We start from the raw sequence: 17,709 nt of genomic DNA on the forward strand, positions 1-17,709 counted from the left end.
CATTACCCCAGTATAAATAAAATTATTATATACTTTAATTTATAATTTATCACAATCACTAAGTGGTCTAAATGATCACTCAGTGGTCAGTTAAGTGAATTTTTAAAGACATGTTTTATAACACGAAGCCGTTTCAAAAGCTGGGCACTATTTTAAATACATGGTTACTCTGATTTTATTCTTTTTTACTACTGTGAAAATATGTCATGTTTCTAAATAAAATGAAGTTGATTCAGTTGTTAATGTTGTATTTTTTAGGCTTTAAGAGTACTCATTATTAGTTATTCAAAACTTACACTGAATAATTACTATTTCAAGTGAATTCATTATTGTATCTTCATTTCCACTTTTATACAATTAACAAATGTTGATAATCTCAAAATAAATATATGAGATATGCTTTATGTAATTATTATAAAATTAAAAGGCTAATACTGTGAATTATTTTATCTTTGTATCTCATTTTTAAAACAATTGTTTTTCTTTCTTTCTATGATTATGTACTTATGAGTCTTTTTTTCACTTAAAGCTTTGCTTTGCACTCTCCAAAAATATTTAAAAAATTATTCTACATTTAAAGTGGTTTTAATATAATGCTCTCAATTTAAATTTATCATTTAGATTAATTTTAAAAAGAATAAAAAGATGCACACGCACAAAATAATTGTGATTAAAAAAAAATTCCTACTTTTTTTATGCCGTAAAACAGCTTGATAAAAATGGAGTGATGCTACTTATAATAATTATCATTGTGGCTTCTCATGGAGTGTTTTTTTGAGAGTTGATTCAATGTTTGATTATTTCTTTTGATTTGACATACAAATTAAATAATTATGTATTTCACGAAAGTAAAATATTTTTGATAACTTGTTTATTCCATTAATGATCATCATTGATAAAATATAATTGATACAGTGAAAGTTTACGGAATCGAAATTGATGGGACCAAAATTGTAGTATTCCAAAATCAGCATAATTTTTTAAAACAATTTTCATATTTAAACTTATGCACGATGATATAATTTTTTAAATGACGAAATCATAAAAGCAATTAATAAAACTGGTGAAGGAAATATATTTTTTTTATAATATCCAAAATAACACTAAGATGTTTTTGACTATACGATAGAGTTAGAGGGACCAGAATTTTATAAAATTTTAAATTATCACGTTCGCCTTAATGAGCTTTTATTGTATGACATATATTTAAGGGAATCAAAACTATTTTTCGATTGAACGTCTTCTCATTAAGTCGTATTTTTCCAACAACAAGAAACTATTGTATCCACATTAGACCTATACAAATCCTTTTCTATTGTATTAATATTCAAATAATGTATTTATTTTTAATGGTACAGTATCTACTGCGCCTTTCCCTCTTGAGTGATGTTTGACTGACATCCAAATCTACACCTAGTATTTTAATTATTAAAGGATGGTATAAATCATTTTATGAAAAACAATTTATGGCAAACAAAAAAGTACAAAGTGTTCAAACAATATACAATGTCAAATTTAAATTTTGGACCAGCGGAAATTCCCTAATTATTTTAATGTACTGAGCCATGTATATCAAGCTTTGGTATTGTAATATAGAAGAATACTAGATTCGTTATTTTTTCCAATCATATTCGAGGGAACATATATAAATAGTTAATATAATATATTGGTGTGCCTACATATGTACAAGTGCTTTATTTTCTATATTGTATTTTATATTCATAATCTCACACGCTTAGGAAACTAAGATTCAAAGATATTATGTATGGATGTTGATATTTACTATAATACTTTAAATTAGTTGTTTGTAAACTACCACATATTGGAAAGCTTCTTTATGCCTTACTCTTTTCAATGGTGGTAACACTATAAATGCTCAATAGAGTGTCCTTTATCTATAATATCTGCCACGGTTGAATTTCACTTGCACATTGTTCTTTAGCTGATATGTTATTTAAAAATTGAAATCGCTCGCATGTAAACTAACAACAGCTAAAATATTGCTGCCATATTAGGTTTAAGCTTAAATAATAGTTTAATCATATTATGGATGTAATTTTTATTGTAACCTAAACCAAATTTTAAGAATTATGTAATATGTGTATTGTATTTGTACCATTGTTTTATGAATAATATTTAAATGAGCACATAATCCTGTTGCTGTGCAAATGTGCATCCAACTATAGTGTTACGTCCTGAATAGGATTCACTCGACTATATGCTTCGGGTGACCCAATAAAGTCAATCATTTGGAGACTGCACGGGAAAAACGATCAGAACTATATTTTTTACACTTTTCCATAAATTAAATAATAAAAAAAGCAATAATGATTTTATCGTGCGGTTGATAAGAAAATCTTATGATCCTATGGATATGATAAACGGATATCATTGCAAGATGTTCAAAACCAAAGAAAAAAAAAGATGTGGTCTTCAATTCCTTGCGGTCTTCTCTTTAATAATTATTTTGTAAAACTTTGAATGCCGTATTTTTTATACAAATATATTTTAAGTGTCAATATTCCATATTTGAAATGTTAATTCCAGGTTTACAAATTTACTTTATTACCTTTTTTTACAAATTATTGTTAATTATCTCAAATAGTAATTTTTTTGTTAAATTTCTGGTATCGGTATTGAGTGTCTTAATTTAAATGTTTTTGCAAATGTCAAGTGCTTTAATCCAAAACCTTGTTTATTAACAATTTATATTTTGATATTTAATATTATTAGAATTTTTTGTATCCTTACTTCGATATTTAATTTCTCGTGTTTGAAATAGGTATTTTGATATGGCAAAATTAAAAAATCAAAACACGTGTCACAGTAGATTTTAAGAAATAGTGGTATTTACTAAGTAAATATTTAAATTAAAAATGGATAGGTTTTACCACTAAGTGACTGCCGAATCAATTGATAAAATGAAAAATTATAATGTACAATATTTTACCACTTGTACCAATGCCGATCCCGATGCTTTATTCTTCCATGGAAATTTATATTCAGATGTAATTTATCACTTAATCATATATTTTAGAAAAATTATATTTATCAACCTTAAACTCTTCACTTTAATTTTGTCATAATTATTTGTCGTTTAGGAATCTAATCGCGTGACCCCAAACCCAAAAATTATTACAAAAAAGGTTTTATCCATATTTTCTTACAATTCATTATTTTGTCACCAAAAAAACTTTTTAAAATTAGTTTTGCTAGATAATATTTTTAATAAATAAATATTTTAAAATTCAAATGCAAATTTGAAACAAGCGTGTACATCACTGAAATTCTGCGTTTAATTCATGATCAATCAATTTCCCTGCTTACATTATATGTATTGTAAAAATTATCGAATTTCAAATTTGTAATGCACGATTCAAGAAATTATTTTGTAAATCTTTTTTCTAAGTAAATATACTGATGGAAAAACGACAGACTACAAGATAATGACCATTATTCAAATGCAAAAACATCCCATAGTGTATACATATTGTCAACATCACATTTGTTTGTTTTTTTATCACGGAAAAATATAATACAGATGTTATTAAAATTCCATACTATGACATGGTATTTTATAGCATTAGTGTCCTATTAACTAAAGCACAGAAAATCATTATTTGTTTAACTGTTTTTTTACTCAACCCTTTGTAATTTATTATTGCATGTAATTATGTGTGTATTATCATTATCATTTAATGATTCGCCTTTGAATATATCATTGAGTAAACGAATAGTCAAAGGACGTAACCTGAATTCATTACAAATTGCCTTCATACTAGGTTTGATTACCTTAGTAAGGGTGGTTGGACCAATGTGATATAAAATAATGTGGAAAGTTAAATTTAAGCATTTATTAAATCACTAAAAGATTTTATGATAGTATGTATCATTTAAGAATATACTATAATATGTTTAATCCAAAAATTTTATTTAAATATAAACATCTTTATTGAATATGAATTTTTATTTTTATTCTCCCGCTCCCTATTTATCCCCTTTTTACTTATATGTATCTTAGTAAGATTTCTTCAATTTTTGCCTAACTTTATTTTTCTGCAGGTGGGAAAAATAAATCTGTAAACCATTAAAGATAAATTGCTTTTAGTTCGTTCAGGATAAGTCTATATGCAACTCTTAGGTAAATTTCATTAATTTTTTCATTCAAACCCTTATCCACACCCCAATGGTGCATAGCAATGAACGCAGTGTTATCTTGATCGTTAACACATGAAGGAAAGTTGATCAGCCCTCCACTTCCGGTACCGGTCCAAGGTAATAGTGAAAAAAATCACAGTGAAAAATACACCTATATTTATTTGACCCCCCATGGGAATCGAACCCGGGACCTCCAGTACGGTAGCCGAGCGTGCTGACCATTACACTACGGAGGAGGTAAATTTACATCATCAGTAAGCTATATTTATTTACATGCATATCTCAACGTTTTCAAAAGTTAAATCAGTATCTGTAGAAAGTAGTAAAAAAATAATTTAAGCCATTGAAACGCACTAGAGTAGAGGTCAGTTGAAGTTTGAGAACAGCTGTATTGGCAAATATTATTCCATAATTATGCGATATAACCACACACAAGTATATCAATGCACTAATATAATAAAACCCTTACCGCACCCCAATGGTGCATAGGGCACTGCTTCATATAAACGCAGTGTTATCTCGATCGTTTACACATGAAGGAAAGGTGATCAGCCCTCCACTTCAGGTACCAGTCCAGTGTAATATTGAATAAATATTAGAGTGAAAAAAACACTTATATTTATTAAACCCCCCTGGGAATTGAACCCGGGACCTCCGGAACGGTAGCCGAGCATGCTGACCTTTACACTACGGAGGCGGACGAAATATCAATGCATTACAGATTATAATAGTAATAATTTATTTTTTATTTGTGTGAGGAAAATGTCTTAAAGTAGCTTAATCGACAAATACAGTGGAACCTCTTATAACGAGCATAATTCATTCCAGCATCTTACTCGTTAAGCGAAACATTTTTCCAATAGAAATCAATGTAAACTGCGATAATTCGTTCCATTCCAAAAGAATGCTCAATTTTTAATATTTTTGTATTAACGTTTATTCAAATAAAATTACTTGTAAATTGTTAGGGAGTATAACAACTCGGAATACAATTTAGATTTGAAAAAATATGTTAATAAAAATATGAATTTATGACAAATAATTAATCTTTTTTAACTATAATAGAAAACTGTCTAAAGACTTTTGGCAAAATCAGTTCCGAATTTAAAGCTCAATCCATAAAAAATTTACGCTGCAACCCCAAATTATATGTAGGTACGTGTATTTATATTTTTTTTAATAAAAATAAACACATAAAAAAATATCTACAACATTTTGAGTGTGTCCAAGTACTTGTTAAAATTGTTGTAAATAAATTGTCTGGTCAAATTTTAAGCTTAAATAATAAAAATGAAAATGGTATTTTCTGGCGTTTCTCATGTGTGTGATTATAATCCAGGATTCGGACCTCACATACTAATTAATATAAGAGTTTCTGCTTAGTAAAAAGCTTCTTTACATCTCACCAATAGATGTCTCTAGTGAAGTTCTAGTGATTCAAGAACAAGGTTTCTAAATTGGTTCATATATGCAGAACTTCCAAGAATTTCAGTAGTGTGGTTGTCAATAATGGGATTAATTGGTGAATTTTACACGTGTGTAAAGTGATCACTAAACATGCCTATGACGGTCGTCAGCCCCGTAAATGCCCAGACTTCCATATTCTTCTTCATCTTTGATGAGATGTCAAAAAATAATATAAAAAAATATCAATTGCTGACTTACCACATGACTTAACTCCCCCATAATCATGTGGTATTTATGATTGAACGAAAAAATGTAGGTAGTTCTCAAACCCTTAATAATGAAATACAATAACTTAATTTTAAAATCGATTTCGTCCTTTTTTGGACTGACAAACACATAGTGTTACGTCATTTGAGATTTTCGTCATTTTTGTGTGATCATCGAAGCAGTTAATTCGGCTTAGGCCATTCTTTCGAGTGCGTGCGTCCAAATTGTATTTATCTTAAAATAACTTTATGGAATATAGATAAGGTTGTTATTATTACATTAATTATGTATCGGATTTTTAAAAAAATATTATCATACACAATAAAATATATGTATGAATTTATTTTCTCGCTAAATTGCCAACAACAAAAAAAACATCTCGTATTTTGATTATATCCTTTCAAAGATCGATATCAAATGTACAAGTTCAAGTAAAAAGGGTATTGTATATTTATATTTATATATATATATAAATATATATATATATATATATATATATATATATATATATATATATATATATATATATATATATATATATATATATATATATATATATATATATATATATATATATATATATATATATATATATATATATATATATATATATATATATATATACATACGGTTTGAACTCTATGTGATCAAAGAAGCGTTGATCTATGTATGTTCTGAAGAATTTAAAAAAGGAAACATATGGAAGAATATAACGATCCTGACATACCGGACGTCCAAGCCATAGCGGACGGAAATGCGATCAACCCTATTTTCGTGAATATCAGAGCAGATATTGAATATTTAAGATGCAGACTTACGGGTCACTGCGGTATCCTAGGCAACGAAAAGGTGGATGAAAAAACCCGGAAGGCAACACTCAAGAAGACTGCTCCCGATTTTGCCAACTTCCCGCTAAGTCTTTTCAAAAGGAAAATTGGAAGCAGGACCCTCCAACTCTGGAACAATTGTTATTTAATCGAACAAGACCACCGGACAGGTAACCAAAATAATCTTACCGACTATTTGTTTTTTTTTAGTTCATAAGATTCCGGCACCTTTTCAAGCTCTCGGTGCCCATACGCGTGATGATGAGACACCACAAGATGTCTCTCATCTGTTAATGCATCGCCCCCATTTCAGCTTTCAGGCGCGTTACAAGAGCCTGGGTGAAGACCTATTCGACATCGAATCCATAAGGCACCAAAGTTCAAAAGGAACTCTCACAAGAGGTCGTATCATAAATGATAAAAAAAATAGTGAAGTACATTGGTACCATAAACCGAGCTAGGACACAAAATGCCGAACCCTCTTCTAGTGGAATGAAAGGCCTGTTGATGACATTGAACAGTCCTGGGGAGTTTTACGCGGTTTTATCCTAGTAAAGAGCAGATGCTGAGATGTACCACAGATATTACTCCTGTTCCCAGCACAGTTTAAAATAAAACATGTTTTTTTATAGAAGAAACAATGATCTTGAAAGTGTGTACATAATTAGCAATGTAAATAATAATTGCAAATCCCATCTAAAAAAAAATACTATAAAAACGTTATGTGGTCACGGTTATTTTTGAGAATAGTGAAACTCCTTGTTGTAGGCACGCGGATGGACATCTACGCTACGCATTTTACATCATAGCGCTCAGTTTAAAAAATAATATTAAATGTTTTAGCCATAAAGTAATTTGTTTTAACCATAAAATAGTTTTTTTAAGTATTAAAATTCTTATTATTTTTATGTTGGATACCCCCAACATGAAAAGCAGCAATTATTTAGGATTCTTCTTTTAAAGACTGATTGATGATTAGCTTAAATAAAAACATTGTCTTATTTCTAGATTTTTTTGTGTAATTATTATTTGAGTAGTCATGTTAAAAATTTACGTTTTTTTAGCCAATGGTAGAAAATTAAAAGTATTAACGTCCATGTTTAACATATTCTGCCAAAACTCGTTAAGTTAGGAATAAAATGGAATAGAAAAATCAGTACTCTTAAACTTTACTTTCAAAAATCTCTCGAGAAAGCTAAAATCTTGAGATTAAAACTTCTACCAATTGTCCATTGACTAAAAAGCTGAATTGGTTAACAAAACGTGGTTTGCAAGTGATCCACTCATTTATTAGATTTAAGTTTTGTACTGACATTTCTTGGTGGAACTGCATTTATGGAATAAAATAACAACTGTGTAGTTTTTGATACATTTATTTTATTTGACCAGCGACCGGGTTTCGTCGGAACCGACATCATCAAACTGGTGCTGATGAAACCCGGTCGCTGGTCAAATAAAATTAATGTAAAAAAACTACATAATTGTTATTATATTACATAATTATTATTTAGTTGATATTCTGTCGTGTATTGATTGTAATGTAAAAAAAAGTTCGGAAAGAATACTACGATAAGGTTGGTAAAAATGCCAATAATGGTTTGTCGATTTAAGAAATTTCAACTGACATACATATGTATCGTTATTCCGATTGTAAAATACTATTCCAGAATTTACTATACATTTTTATTCTTTCATACATTTTTTTAGATGGGATTTGCATTTACATATTATTTACCTTACTTATTACGAGTATGTACAAGGCGATCATTAAGTGGATTTTTGTTTCTTCTAACTAAATAAAGTTGTTTTATTTTAATCTGTGTTGGGAACAGGAAGGATAATCTAGTGTGGGCCAGTCAGGAACCTCTCAGCATTTGCTCATTGCTGGGAGGAAACCACGTAAAACCCCTCATGAGAAGGCGGACTGTTTACTGCCATCAACAGACCTTCCGTTCTACTAGAAGAGGGTTCCGCATTTTGTGTCCCCATACATACATGTTCTGTACACAAAATTAGCTTTATTTTCGACTACAGTAAACTAACCTTACCGCGATTCGCAGTTGAAAAAAATAAAAAAGATGTGTGTCAATAATAAAATAATAAAAATTGAAAATTACTTTGAAGCTTACTACGGTTTATAAAACAAAATTATTTATGTTTTTGTATCATTTTTATTTAAGAATTTGAAGATTATTTGATTTTAAACGCATTTGAGTTGTTTTTATTTTAGTGTTAACAAAATGACAGGTTATAATTTTATCCTAAAAACCTAAAACAACATGTTAAGAGAAAACATTTAAAAAAATTACACATAAATTTGTGTAAGCTATCGAACTGTAAAAAATATATAATATAAAAATGTTGTAACTATATGCGTATGTGCATTTTCCTGTTATGCAGTTGGTTTAAGAACATTTAAAAAAGCGGAACGTTAAACGATTTGAAAAAAGCTCTTTGTAATTTATTTTCCCAATATTGCATCCCTACGAATTTGACGGGCTCGCTAGATCCCGTTCGTTGTGTTGTCATTCCCCATTTCGTATATTGTGCTTAAGAAATGATTATAATGAAACGAAATTACGTTAACCACACTTGAATTATGGATTTATTTAGCATTTTTGTGGTTAAATTGGCTATATTTAGTTTAGGAAAGTTTGGTTACGCGTGCGCCTTACACACCGATGGAGTTTTTATTCTTCATCCAATAGAGTATTTATTATTCACTGCTATAAACTTAAGCCACGCATTCTTCTTCTCTTTCGCTATTTTTTGACATTGTCATCCCGCCATGCAACGCATTTTTCCTTCCTTGTACCGCCGTTCTATACGCTACCTTTGCAGATTCACGCATACTACTTTTTAAATTTTCCCACACATCGATTGCTTAGTTTGCAATTTATATTTCTGATATTGCATCCCTGCGAATTTTGCGGGCTCGTTTTAAATCATTTCCACCCGTTCTGCTGTCGTACGCCATTTAGTTTATCGGGCTAAGGAAATGATAGCGACTTAAGGATATTACGTTATCTAAACACGAATAATGGGTTAATTTAGTTTTACTCGGTGAAATTGAATTGGCCATATTTAGTTTAAGAAAGTTTAGCGGCGCCTGCGCATTATGCACCGATGCCCATGACCAGGAAGCTTCCGACTTAGTGTGGTGGCACGGTTGGCGGTCGGAAGGCGGAAGAGAGTGCAACATATTGTATATATTTTCCCGATGGCCCTCTCGACTTGTGTATAAATGTGTTGGTTAAAATAACATAGGTAAAAACCCTTTATTAGAAAATTTATTGTACACGTTGCGAATGATTGTAAGGAGGGGATTTGTCGAGGCATAATTTGTCGCTCGCGATGTGTCTCCGCGCCGTCCCGAATCGATGCGGAGAGCGCGGAGGGTCTGGAGCAGTCGGCGGTCGGCGGTCGGCGGGCGGCAGCGGCGGCGGCAGCGGCAGCGGCAGGCGGCGGCTCGGGCAGATATCGGCTCGGCGGGTTGTGTAATCGAGAATGAACGATGCGAGCAGTGGCGGGCAGTGCGCGTGTGCAGGCGCAGCACGGTATCGATTGGCGGCCGACGCCACTCGGCCGCCGCTGGAACGACCCGGCCGCTGGGCGTCACCTGCACGGCTCGCGCTCTGTTTACTACGAAGCGACTCCCGCGCTCGCGATGGACCCGGGCTCTCGCGCGTCGCCCTCCGGCTAGTCCCTCGTGCCGCTGCCCGCTCCCGCTCCCGCTCCCGCTGCCCTCGCGGACCATGAGCGCCCGCTCCTCCGCTCGCGGCCTGATCCCATTCTGCCGGGAAAATGTACCTTTCGGTGTTTGAGTGCACTTCCCGTACGAGGTGCGCGCATGCAGCAGTAGGACGTGTCTCCGCACGGTTCGCCATAAATACTACGACGGTCTCGGTATCGAGCGATCCGCGTCCATCCAGATAATCGGAACACCCAGAATCTCTTTCCGTTCTCGGACATCTCCAAGGTTTGTGAGACCAGTTCAAAACTCGGAGTACGCTTTCGTATTCCACCTTGCTGCGCGGACTTTCTCCCGTCCTATCCGTTCAGTTGTCCAATTTGCGAAATTATCTTCATCTCCTAGTTTTGTCTCGATTGAATCCCATTTATTTTACAATTGCAATGTTTAAGAAACTGCAAATATTTTAGGAAAATAAAATTAATACGCTAAATACGATTGTTAGAAAGTACGCTCGAATACTATAATAGTATACGCAATATACTAGTATCGTACATATCTCATTGGCCAAAATGTTTGTGGGCGTTTCCTCTGTTGCAAAATTTATCGGGTGATTGAAATATTTATAGATCTCTATTTAGGTTAGAATATCCTCGAGTGTTAAATTGTCAAGCCAGTCCTTAACCGAACATAGTTTATAGCACAAAAATGAGTTTCTTTTTTTATAAAAAATATATAAAAGAAGTGAGTATTAATTTTTATAAATATTTCTGGGCGATTAGGAATAATGTCACCGATTTGATTTTCTACATGGTCAAGGCACACTGCGTCAATTTGTCATTTCTTCTTTTTATTTACAAGAATGTGCGTAAAAATACAAAAAGAGTACTGCGTGTAAAAGTTCTTCTATGACTACGACAAAAACACGTGGACTTAGTTTTTTTTTATTTATTTAATGCAAATGATGTCATTATTTACAATTTTTTCACATTTGTCGAATTGACTTGAATTTTCTATGTTTTGCGAAACAATCTGCTTTCCTGTGGCGTCTTTAGCGAAAACGTGATTCTGCATTTAAACCTAATTAATAAGTTGCATAGAATTTAATAAAGTACTTGATCAAAACTCTTTTTTGTTATGTTTGTTAATTCAAGGTAACATGTAAATTTTTCTTTTTGTGCAGGTTATATTCCATCCTTTGCAGGACACCCGAAATTTAAAACACCCGTCACATTATGATCGTCACCTCTTTTCTCAAATCAAGGTAAATATTGTAGTATTTCTATTTAGTTATTTTGCGGATTTATCTAACTTTTGTTTTATTTTTACTTTATGCTTGTTTATATTGGTATCGTTGACATTTTTATATTGTTCAGATTTCTGAAATGAAATAAAACATTTATGGTTAATCCTTTTGCCTCGTGTTTTTTAAATTTATTTCTCTCTCGATTTCTATGTTCAAATAAAAGTGTCCACTGGCATTAGTAAAAAAAAAATCGATTTTTTTTTTAAAAATTTTATTCATGTGCTTCAACTTTTTAATCTCATTTTTTTGGACGTCAATGTTTTAATCTCATTTTATTAACGGGCTCCAATGGTTTAATCATGTTTTATCAATGGGTTCCAATGGTTTAATCTCATTTTATTTATGGGCTTCAATTGTGTATTTATTTATGAGCTTCAATGGTTTAATCTCGTTTAATTTATAGGCTTCAATGGTTTAATCTCACATTAATGAAATTCAAAAGTTAATTCCCATTTTATTTACATATTTTCAATGGTTAAATCATATTTCATAACGGCGTAACCTCATTTATTTATGGACTTTAATGGTTAAATATTATTTTATTTATGGAATTTAATGGTTAAATTTAATTTATTTATGGACTTAACTGGTTTAATCTTATTTTATTTATGGGCTTCAATGGTTTAATCTCATATTTTATAAACTGTTCGTGTTTTCATAATATCAATAAGTGCAAGAAATAAGAAGCATTTAACTCATTTACGTTGTTATTTAAATTATTATTTCTTTAGCTGCTATAGTTTTTTTTTTATCTGTAGAAATTTATATTATTAGATTTGTTTTTATATGTTAATATATTTAGACACACTTATTTGTTTTAACATATTTTCTTGAAATTTACTTGAAATACTAAATACTAATGCTAATTAATACAATACTTGCAATTAAATATAATCAGACAGAAATGTTCCAAGTTTCTTTTTATGTAAAAGATTAAATCTCTCCGGCTTTTAGGTTTTTTTAATAATCAAGCTTTATTTACATATTCATGAATTTTAATTGATATTGAAACTTTTTTTATTGCCTTCGATGTGTGTTAAGAAAAAGATTTATAGGAGAAGAAAAGACGAACACTTTATTTTTGAATTTTTTTTTTTTCTGAACACAAATTTAAGGCAAATGAAAACATGTTTCAAAATAAATTGAAATTCAGAAATAAGAAAAGCTTTATTAAAACAAAATTATTCAATAGTCTGATGGATTTGATCTATTATTACAAACAAGCTCTGCACTTTTGTTTTTAACTTTTTGATACATTTATGATTTTCTGATATTTTACAAATCGTCCATATTTGATACGAGTGTAATTTTACATATGAAACCACGCCAATTACTTTTTTACCAATTGTTTTATTTATCAATTACCAAATGTTTTATTTCAAATAAAAGTAAATTCCGTGTGAGAATTTATAATTAAAACTAAGTACCTACGAGTATCAATGAAAATATAAATTGAATCAATTATTTAAAACGTATATGGGCACGTTATTGATAACTCAACAAAACTAAATAAAATTACTCTGTATTTCAGAATTATATGTAAATTTTGTTAAAATGGAAAATAGATTATATGTTTCTAAGCACGTTATTTTCGCGTTTTGGAGTTCTCGCTGCCGCTGGCTTACCTGGATATTCTAAATTTCAAAACGAATATTTTCCTCTGCTCCATGATAGACCCCGAGTTGTAAGTGTTAATTTTACTTTTGAGGTAAAATACTAAAATCTTAAGGGATTAAATTTGGAGCAAAAGCAAAAAAAAACAGGGAAAAAAACCTTAATTGCCGTCATTCATACTCCATTTAAGAGTTAAATAACAGGACCGCATTCCCAGAATATGTATGTTAACCGCCCTACACACACGAACGTACGTTATACGCGCGGTTTTCTTCACCATTCCGCGCTAACCCGTATGACCTACGCGCACGAGAAAAGATATCTGTTCCAAAAATATTTAATGCGTACCGGATACACTGACAATTTTTTTTCAGGTTTCAAACCTGACAATACTTTGTGACAACAAACGCTGTGATTTTTTTGCGTGTTTATAAAAAATATGTCTGAAAATAAGCCGAGAGTAGGGTGGTTGAAGTATAAAATGAAATAAAGATGTTTTTCGACTTGGTATATATTTCATAAATAAGAAAATATGAGGATTATACTGTAAAATCCCTCTTACTTGCTTCGTTTCACGTCGTTATATTTTGTATTACGTATTCCCTGAAATGCACGTAATATTGATATCATTACAGTACGTGTTGAAAAGTCTTCACGTGTTGTTGCTTATGTGAACTTTAGCACTATGTATTTCAAATATATTTATTTAGTGAAGCTCCGATTTTCACACATATCGTATCTTATGTCAATTTGTATTTGCTGAGTCACACTATAGTGATTATTAACAAAATTGTCAATGTTTTCTCGTGACGAAAAAATGAAGTTTTATCCACTAATTTGACGTTTCATTATTTTTATCAAAAACGATACTGATTGATATGAATTCTTAGGCGGCGATACGATAATATCGATTATCGAATCGCCGAGAATCGAACGGGAATAGAAAGTGGAATTTCAAGGACGTATCACGTTTATTAGGCGCATTTAGTTATACGAGAGAGAAGAAAATGTAGAGTAAAGAGAAGATGAAAGATAGCGACAACAAAAAATGTATATGTAAACATAATATACTCGTACATCAGGGGTGACCAAAGCGTCAAAAGCGTGACTAACTCTAGTCGTCAGTAAATAAATACTAAAATACAAAAAAACTTGACAAAAATGTACAATTTCATTATATCCTCTGATATAACATAAAAAATAATAGATCATATAAAAAGTCTCCGCGGTTTTTTTTTCATTAGATGGTGTTGATGCCCATATATCAGGCAATGCTCACCCGTTCGTCTCAAACCAACAAGTAATTAAAATGTGCTATTTTAAATTACATTTTTGTAAAGTCAGTTTTCTAATTATGATTATTTGATTAGGGAAATAACTGAAGAAATACGCTAAGTGTTTTTTTTTTACTTTAAAAAGATAAAAATGCTTCCGCCGAAAATTTTGTAAAATGTACAGTGAGAAAGCTGTGAGTGAATGAGAAGGACCCAAGAGTTGTTTGGTCCATTCCTTTCCTGAAATTTCGATGTCAAAGATGCACCTCGCTCTGGTCGGCCAGTCACTGAAAAGTCGATGAAATCTTGCAACTGGTGGAGCAAGACCGACACGCAAGCTGGAATCATTTAAAAAGCTCAGGCTACAAAAAGGAGCTCAATGTTTGCGTGCCACATGAAAAATTATACTTCTATGTGTATTTATATATATATATATATATATATATATATATATATATATATATATATATATATATATATATATATATATATATATATATATATGTATATGTATATATATATATATATATATATATATATATATATATATATATATATATATATATATATATATATATATACATACACAAGTATAAATGACGTAATCCCAAAATTACAGTGAAAAAGATTTGATAAAACAACACAATTTTGAACAACCTTTGTTCCGATGTTTGTGCGGTTTCAAACACAGGATTAAATATTGTTAAACGGAGCTTGAGTTTTGTTTAACTTTCTTAAACGTACTTAATAATGCAGAGCAACCTTTTAGCACGAACACGTTGAGAAAATGAAATAAAGGAATTCATCATAATATTATTACAATGCGGGCTGAATTGGTAGTGTTTGCTCTAAAAACACCGCTGGCGTTTGTAAAATAAGCAAGACTTCCCTCATTCAGCCCACGGTTAATTCATTCGGTTACCAGAGTAGACATTGTGGTAGGTCAAAAATCATTTTATTAATAAACCTAACAACGTAATACCACGTGTAATAAAATAAAAATTTATGTTCGCCCATTTAAAAAAAGTGTTTTGGTAAAGTAATGAATATTAATGAGTTTTGAGGAAATTTGTGAATATAATATCGAAAGTCAAAGTCGTATTAAAGATATCTCAGTATGAACGTAGAAGTTTCTTGTTGGAAATTGGAATATGGGAAGTTTGTGTACAGAATTTTACCGTTTTTCTGGTAGGGTATTTTGCCGTATATACAATATCCCTTTTGCTACCAAGACTTTTTGGCCTACCGCGATTCGACCAAAAATAATTAAAGAGAAAAATGTGTAACATAATTTGTGAACACCTTTTGAAATATTTCAAACATCTTCCGCACAACAAAAATATCTGATAGAAATTAGTTAACTAAATTATGCAATATATCGTATTTTGGTAGTCAAAGGGCGTTTGTCCACTACACGGGATTTCACCGTCCGACAGTCCGGTTTTGAAAAATGAAAACGACTACGACAGTTTAGCGTGATCGAATTAACACGCAACGTGTTCACGCACCGATCAAGACCACCGATCCGAAGAAATATGGACAAAAGCACAAGCCCATCCAAGCCAATCATCGTTTTAAAACGCTAACTGACGTGCCGGACGGTAAAATTCCGTGCAATTCCGGGTAGAGGACAAGCGCCCAAAGGCATATCAGCATCTAAGAAATCGACTGGAAATCTAAGAAAATATTGACATTAATCGAGTTTACGAACTATCATTGGTCGGTTTAAATGATCATATTATACAATATGTTACATTCACAACAATGCTCTCCGCTAACAAGGACACATTCCGTCTCTTCGTTAAAAATCTTCTCGGAGTATATATTGAATAACAATCTCTTGCTGCGCTCCTCTTACCAAAGGTGACCTCGTTAGTCCGTTTGCCACCTTTGGCGACTGCAGATTGGTTTCAATATATTTTTGAAGTTAAAATTATTAAGGGGCTATTCGATAATTAGAAGATAACTAGAATTGAGAGTGACATTTCAAGGATGCGCCACGTTTATTATGCACATTTCGTTACATGAGAGGGGGGAAATAATATAATGTAGAGAGAAGGAGAAAGGAAGCTTTACAATCAGACGCCACGGTAATAAAGTAAAAGAGAGTGAGGTATACTCACAAAGATAAAAGTTGTAGTTGAACGCGTTGAGTTGGAAATTGTTCAGAAGTATTTAAGTTATTATATTCTATTAATATACTTGAAGTAACAATCAATGATGGTGTAAATATTGAATAAAGATAATATTTTTATGCTTAAATTGTATTGATGTATTTTTTACCATAAAATCTCTCTCTCTCTCTCTCTCTCTCTTTCTCCCTCTCTCTGTCTCTCGCGTTAAATCTCTCTTATTCCTGAACTTTTAAAATGTTTCACTTTTATCACGTGTACGGTATTGCACGCGCAATAATTTGAGATTTTTTTTTACTTTTAAGTCTAAATTATTTCAATCCTTCTATCAGGTTTTTATTATTATTTTCTTCCTTTTTTTAACTGTAGGAATATATTCATGCAGACTAATGTTTTCGATGTCCTCAATCCTATTCAGAATCAAACGGAGTGTTTTACCTACATTTTCTCATTTATCTTAAATCCTTCCCTGTCTTATTTTCAGTCTATGGCTGATTCAACTTTTTTTTTACTTGTATACAATTATTTAAATCACAATTTATACATATTTGGAACTTTTTTTTGCAGATACCCACCAAGCCACCTTGTGTGTCTTGTCGGTGAAGTTCTTTTTTAATACATTTTTTATTGTTTTTGACGATTTTAACCTAATATAGACACAAAAAAGAGAAAAAAATTAACAATATGAACATTCTACAATTTTCATAAAATTAACTCTTGATCATTTACCCATTCCTTTAGTTCGCCTTTGTTCCATATTTTATTTTGACCTCTAACATCCGTCGGCTTCAAATTTAAAATGTTCGGAACAATATATTGCAGTGTTCGACTCCCATATTTATTGTTTATTTTTGGGACTATCAAACCTTCGTTGTGTGTAAATCGTGTATCATGGTTGTGTACTAAAGAATTTCGATATTTTTGTCTAATCAGCCTAATTTTCATCTAACCTTTGTTGACAGCAAGTATGTAGTCGATTGTAACCACATCTTGGGGAATATTCCAGATTAATACACTTTGTCAACTAGTTATG

General features: G+C 31.4%; 1 protein-coding gene across 2 annotated transcripts in view; it reads left to right on the forward strand.

Moving 5' to 3' along the window:
- Positions 1 to 9,813: 9,813 nt before the first annotated feature.
- The window catches only part of Glut1 (Glucose transporter 1), a 39,519-nt gene continuing 31,623 nt past the window's right edge, over positions 9,814 to 17,709 (forward strand). The window contains exons 1-2 of one of the 2 annotated variants that reach the window (XM_088261399.1): positions 9,814 to 9,926; positions 11,534 to 11,614. The gene's annotated coding sequence lies outside the window, so the exon portion shown is untranslated. Of the gene's footprint in view, positions 9,927 to 10,504; positions 10,639 to 11,533; positions 11,615 to 17,709 lie in introns of those variants that run through there. The other variant, XM_088261398.1, reaches the window with a different exon arrangement.

The sequence above is a fragment of the Brachycentrus maculatus genome, unplaced genomic scaffold (assembly GCF_059751285.1).
Source record: "Brachycentrus maculatus isolate JH-2025_06_01 unplaced genomic scaffold, ASM5975128v1 h1tg000153l, whole genome shotgun sequence".
In the NCBI taxonomy this organism is placed as follows: domain Eukaryota; kingdom Metazoa; phylum Arthropoda; class Insecta; order Trichoptera; family Brachycentridae; genus Brachycentrus; species Brachycentrus maculatus.